The sequence below is a fragment of the Alligator sinensis genome, unplaced genomic scaffold (assembly GCF_000455745.1).
Source record: "Alligator sinensis unplaced genomic scaffold, ASM45574v1 scaffold1204_1, whole genome shotgun sequence".
NCBI lineage: Eukaryota > Metazoa > Chordata > Crocodylia > Alligatoridae > Alligator > Alligator sinensis.
In genome coordinates, this window is record NW_005842412.1 from 283,557 (window position 1) to 289,966 (window position 6,410).

Sequence of the window (6,410 nt, forward strand, 5' to 3'; positions counted from 1 at the left end):
CCCAACGGCCGCTCCCCGCGCCCAGGAGGAGGAGCTCGGGCTGGGGCTGCCAGGTGGGGGGGTCCCCAGCGCTGCAATTGGCCTTGGCCTTGGCCCCCAGGGGAATGGCCCCTTGTCCTCACTGGGTGTCAAGCCGGCGGGACGCGGTGTCAGGCCCCCGTGGCCATGCGCCCACCCGCCCACGTGGCGCCCCGACTTGGGGAAATGTGGAAATGCGCCTTCATCGCGCCCACCCGGGGCTGCCATATTGGCTCAGCACTGCGAAGGCGGAGAGCTCCCCAAGCGGGGATCAAACATGCTGCCCCGGCGGTGTTTTCTTTTAAAAGAAGCCGCCCCGAGGAAACCGAACCGCCAAGGAAGGGCGATCGCGGCGTCCGGGAGTGGTTACTGCTGCGCTCGTCTGCGCCGGTTGCGGGTTTTGGTTTGCTGGCGGGGTTCGCAGGCTGGTTGCCGCAAGGCGCCAGGAGAATAGCTGCTTGGAAACATCCCCCGAGTCTCGCTGCTGTCTCCCCGTGGGCTGAGTCGAGAGCAGGATCTGTACGAGAGGCGTGTGTATTTATTCACTGTCCCTCGAGACAGCTGTGTCTAATTGCAATAGTGTGACCAGCAGTTTTTGCGTATTTGGCACAGCCAAGGCCCTTACTATGCTCTGTAATTACAAAACAAACGAGTAATTGTCACTTGCATTTCCTAGTGTCTGTCACTTACTAGTTTCTGTACCTAGTTGGTGTTCCTGATTCATGGGAGTGTAGAGGCCTGTTAAATTTCAAGACATCTTTTTTAATGAAGGATATCATACTTTATATCTTATCTCGGACGGAAGTTCTTCAGGCCAAGAGCAAGCGTGTTTTCTTTCTCAGATTTACTTGCTGTGTCAAGTAGAGTGAGGTTTTGATGTGACTTCCCAGTTTCTTTTACTGCAAGTAGGATGGGAAAACGTGCTAGATGTAAGCTGTGACACTAATCCCCTCAAGTATTTGCAGGTATAAGCAGGTTGTTCAATATTTCCTGGGCCAGTGCGTGTTTTAGGAACAGAGGGCTAGAAGAAACTTCCTGGGTCATCAAATCCAGTGCATTGCTTGAATAGGCAAGGGTGTAATGTAATTCCTTTTGTGAAGTTACTGCCTTGTCCTAATACCAGTTAGGTTTCTTTCCCCCACCACTTCTCTTCAAGTATCTTAAAACCTTTGTTGTATTTTAGGTCTTGAGGAACTCTTTTTCTTCAACTTATTTCAAAATCGTGGTCGGTTGGAGTCGACTTGAGCAGAGACTTGAGGGTGCACGCTCCTTTTTGTCCAGAGGCTGCGTGCTGCTTCCAGTCGGTGTGGGGAGCACAGGAGTAGCCTTAGGTATGTGGAAACCGTTCGTCGCAATCACTCAGTAATGCGTTAGTCTGTTTCCCTCTCTCCCCCCTGTAGATCTGGGGCTGGAAGTTGGAGAAACTTGCTGTCTCATCTTGATTTTGTTTTCCAAGGGTGGGGAGAAAAGCAAATATCTGTGGAAACTTTCGGTTTAGTCCTGACATGTTTGACTGAGGCTGTTGGGCTAGTTAATGTGTTTTATTTACCCAGTAGTTGATGCTCAGCATATCACGATTTAATGTAGTAGAGGAAATTGCTGAAGTTAAAATGCTTTGGTAGGCAAAATGAGCATCTATGCATGTGCTCTGGGGTGGAGGAGGGGACGCTTCAATTAGAACAGCTCCAAGAGCTACTCTCATTAAAGCACCTTCAGCATCATGTGTATTCAGCATCCTGCGCTTCAAAGTGGTGGTGGGGGCACTTGAACTAAAGCTATTTTGGAGTGTGGGGATGCTGAATAGATGTCGCAGAGGCTTCTGGAGTGTGTTAATTAATACACTCCAGCAAAATTAAGCCTGCTAACTAGCACGTGTCACAGCAGACATCTGGCACGTGTGTAGTTGCCCACTAGTAGTAATTGTGCATAGCAGTAAAATCTTTACATATTTGCAAAATCTCTCCATGTTAATATGCTGATGAACAAGAGAGAGGCTTGCAAATTAATTTTGAGGCATCAGGAAAGTTTTATATTTCTGTTTGGTTTAAATGGTATGTTATTGTCCTTGCTATAATGTCTGATTTTTTTTTTTCTCTTTAGATTCTTGATATTTAGTGACTGATAGTCTGTTACGGTTAGTAGATAGTCTGATAGTCTGTTGTGGTTATTTTTCAAAATGTTACTATTCAAAATAGGGAAATCTTGCAGTAATTAAACTGCTAGGCAATTTATTTCCAGTTAGAGCAGGTGTTGGGAACAACTGATTCAGAAGACATAGATGAGGTATAATGCAAGTTAATTTAAGTGTAATGTAAATAAAAACTCAAATTGGCCTACTTCTGTTTGTGATATACAGTTCTGTATAGGATATGGATGTCTAGGTGTGTAGAGCAGTTCAATTAGTGATATCCAGCTCTTTTAGAGGCTGCATAACATTCACTTGTGGCTCTAGCATAGACACCAAGATAATTGCGTAACAGTTGCGCTACACCAAAAGGTTGTCAGTTTTCAAAAACGAAGGAACACCCAAGAATCTTTCCCATACTTAAAAGGCACTGTGAATGCTGTGGTTGAGATTTCCTTTGTAAAAAGGACATTGTGCCCATTAGTCAGGTTCTCTGCAAATTGAAATACGTATACTTATCTCTTTTGAATTAAAGGGCACCTGTTCCATGAAGAGTTTGCTGCTGACTGTATGTTTATCTGCAGAGATAGTTCATGGTTTGGCAGCACTAGCAATGTACCACACTGCCAATTTTAAGCTTAATTACAATTTAGATACTGATGAGTTATGTTATATAATTGACTTCTAGGTACGTGTGTTTAGTAGACGTAGAAACAGATGGACAAAATTGCTCTGGGATTTTTCTTCCGGTCGTAACCAAATGCTCTGATGCTAAGGAACGTTTCTAACAATATTAATTCTAATAGATTTCAGATAAATGTATAGTGTTGTATAAAATGTATAGTTCATAGTGATGACTTTCTCAGCTACTGACTAGAAATATACAGTAAAGAGACATTAACACTGATGTGTGAGTGGGTGTATGGTATTTCAAAATGGTAAAGTCAGCTCTTGTTCTAGGTGGGTAGGTTTTAGGTGGGTAGGTGGGTTGTGTATGTATATGTGTGTGTGTGTGTGTGTCCTTAGAATCCACATTTCCCTGAGTTTGTCCTCTAGAAGTTCCAGATTTGTTCTTTTTCTTTTAACACTGCCCACAATGTTCTTCAAACATAAGCCTCAGTGGTAAGAGCAAAAAATCTTTCAGATAAAAATCTACCAAATCCGAAGAGCAGACAAATATCCAGATCTTCACTATTTGTGTGGTGACGCACACTCTTTGCAGGCTCTAATCTACTCCCCTTGTGATGGTTGGCATTCTGCCACTACTGTGTGGAGCAGGCTTATCGTGTCCATGCGCACGTGTAGAATGTATATGGACTTCCATCCAATGTCATCTCCTTCTATTGCACTGGAATGTTGTTTGACTAACTGAACTGTAATGGTCCTGGATAAGACTTCAGCAGTATTTTCTTGTTGGTTTTAACTGATTTGGTCCACAAGTGTGACACTTGGTTCAGATGAGAAATAATTCATGCCTTTTTCTTCTTAGTTTTCTAATACTGGGTATATTTCTAAAAGACATGCCATAGCAGCTCAGCAAGAAGTTCATGTGCTTGATTGGTGGTTCTCAGCCTTTTTGGACTTGAGGCACCCCTCCATTACTTTTGTGAAATGAGCAGCACCCCATTTAAAAAAATAATGCTTACCACTTTGCAGGGAGGCCAGGCAGGAATGAGTCTGAGTCTATACATATCTGCTTATTTCTCCACATGTGATTTATTTTCTCACATCTCTTGGCACCCTTCAAAAGATCATGTGGTACACCCTGGCTAAAAATCACTGTGTTTGATGAAGTAGTTACTCAGTAAAATTATATGGCCTGCAAGGCTACCTGGTAATGCTCTTTTCTGGCATAAAAACCTATATGTTTGTGAGCATTTTAAAACTCTCAAACCTTAAGTATTGCTTAAGTAATGAATCGCAGGGAACTGGAGGCAATGACAAATTGACAAACCTCCAATGCCCTTGGAATGTGTAGTGGAATGTGCATTTCTTGTTAGTTGGAGACTTGTTTTTGTGAATGAGTCTGACTACGAGCAATTCACTACTCTCTCCACCTGTCTAGTCTCTTTGAGGTATAGGAATGCAGGTGAAGTTTACCCAAGTCAGTCCCTCATAAGGGAGTACCATCTCCCTTCTCACCAGAAGCAAGGTAGTGGTTTCCATTTTCTCACCACCAAAGGCTTTTTCAAGAGATGTAAAATAGTACAGTGCACATATAATTAATCTTTTCAGTAAGCCTTATCCTTTCCCCTCAGCTGTAAAAATAAGCTATAAAATGTTATATTGCACACACATCTCCCCTGCCATTCCTGCCTTCCCCCCAAGAGGAGAGAGAAGACAAACCATGCATGACAGATGTTAATCATGTCATTTGAAGCGCTAGTGGAAGGTTCTCCGCTACCACAATAATAAGAACCTGCATAGAGTCAAATTTCTAATTGTAGTTTATCAAACTAATAGTATGTATTCGGTAGCATAGGCTGCTTTGAATACATTTGTTGTCCAAACCTCAAGTCCCGGTCTGTCTTTGTCAAGGGATGGGATGGGTTAGTCAGAGATGCTCCTACCTTGAGCAGGGAGCTGAACTAGATGACCTTGTGAGGTCCTTTCCAGCCCCACTTTCCTATGACCCTAACTGCTATAATGTAACTCTTTGGATGGTAGAGTTACAAAGGAGCTTTTTTAGCTCACAGTACTTAGTGAGATCAAACGCATCAGGATCCCTTCATTTCCCCCTTCTTTCACTCTTAGTGCCCTTCTTCCTCACCCTCCCCGCCCCTTGTGGGGAAAGGGTGGGAGATTTTTTTTTGCTTTCAATGTCCATTGGACCCAGCTGTTTATTCGAGTTGAACAATTTAACTAAAACAAGTTGCCTGAGGTCACCAGTTTTAGTCATGTTGTGAACAAGACTGGAAGCATATATGAAACAAGCTGATCTCAGTTCAGTATTTAACAGCAGCAGGGTTTCCTGTATATTTCTTTACGATAACTTCCAGATGGTTCTCTTGTTTATCCTGCTGCCCTACTTATTCTGAAGAGTTTTTAAATATTTCCTGTTTTCTGAATATTGTTCATAGTCACTTTTCTCATTTGGGGCTTCTCTGCTTCTTGCTCAGCACACACCTGTCAGTGTAGACTATAGTGTGTTACTAAGATAGCATTGGGGAAATAGCTTAGTTTCTGCCTGCATAACTTAGTCACATGGGTTCAGTTAGTTTGGCATCTATTTTCTGGATTTTTACATAATTTGGCGGAGTTAAGGTTAAACCAAGTATAATAGGAGAAAGGCTGCTTGAACAAATTGCTCCAGTAGAGATGCTACCAATACACATGTTGTGGCCTGCCTCTTTCCTGCTCAATTTTTTTGGCTTTCTACTACTCAAACAGCACTCTTGTAGGAAGATTTTGAAAATTCTGCTTCTCAGTAGTTCTTAGAAAATTTAGCTTTGCAAACAGCAGGAACTCACCCTCAGAATAGCCAGTTCAAACCCAGACATAGTAGGGATTACAGAAATGTGGTGGGATTCATCCCACAACTGGGCAGTTAGCATTAGGGGCTACAGGCTCTACAGGCGGGATAGAGAAGGAAGGAAGGGAGGGGGTGTGGCACTCTGTCAAAGAGCAATACACATCCTCTGCCAGCAAAATGGGGTTGGAGGAGGGGCAAGCTGAAGTGCTCTGGGTCAAGATACACGGGGGTCATGGGGAGAGGGATTTAACGGTGGGGGTCTACTACAGACCTCCCAGCCAAGGGGAGGAGCTGGACTGGGAATTTTCGGGCCAGCTTGCAGAGGCACTTAAGGCAAGGGATGTAGTTGTCATGGGTGATCTAAATTACCTGGACATCTGTTGGGAGGAACAGTCAGCCAGGTCGGACCATTTCAGGAGGTTCCTGGCCGAGATACAGGACCTTCACTTAACCCAGGAGGTGCACAGTCCCACCAGAGGAAATGCCCTGTTGGACCTGGTCCTGGCCACAGGCGATGATCTGGTAAGGGGGCTCCAGGTTCTTGACCACCTGGGTGACAGTGATCATCACTTGCTGGAATTCATCATCCAGTGCAGGGTGACAAGGGCGTGCAGCAAGGCAGTAGCCGTAGACTTCAAGAGGGCCAGCTTCAATGAGTTGAGGAGATTGGTGAGAGAGGCGCTGGGGTTCTCGAGGGCAGGGGAGCTCAGTGCCCAAGATGAGTGGTCGTTCCTTAAGGAGACGATACTCAGGGCCCAAGGGGTGACAATCCCAACAAGAAGCAAGCGGGGCAAG

At 44.3% G+C, this 6,410-nt stretch overlaps 1 protein-coding gene across 2 annotated transcripts in view; it reads left to right on the top strand.

Annotated features, from left to right (window-relative positions):
- The first annotated feature begins 1,205 nt into the window (after positions 1-1,205).
- Positions 1,206-6,410, top strand: part of DYM (dymeclin) — a 373,790-nt gene continuing 368,585 nt past the window's right edge. For both annotated transcript variants that reach the window (XM_006030025.2, XM_025211554.1), the window contains exon 1: positions 1,206-1,349. The gene's annotated coding sequence lies outside the window, so the exon portion shown is untranslated. The remainder of the gene's footprint in view (positions 1,350-6,410) is intronic.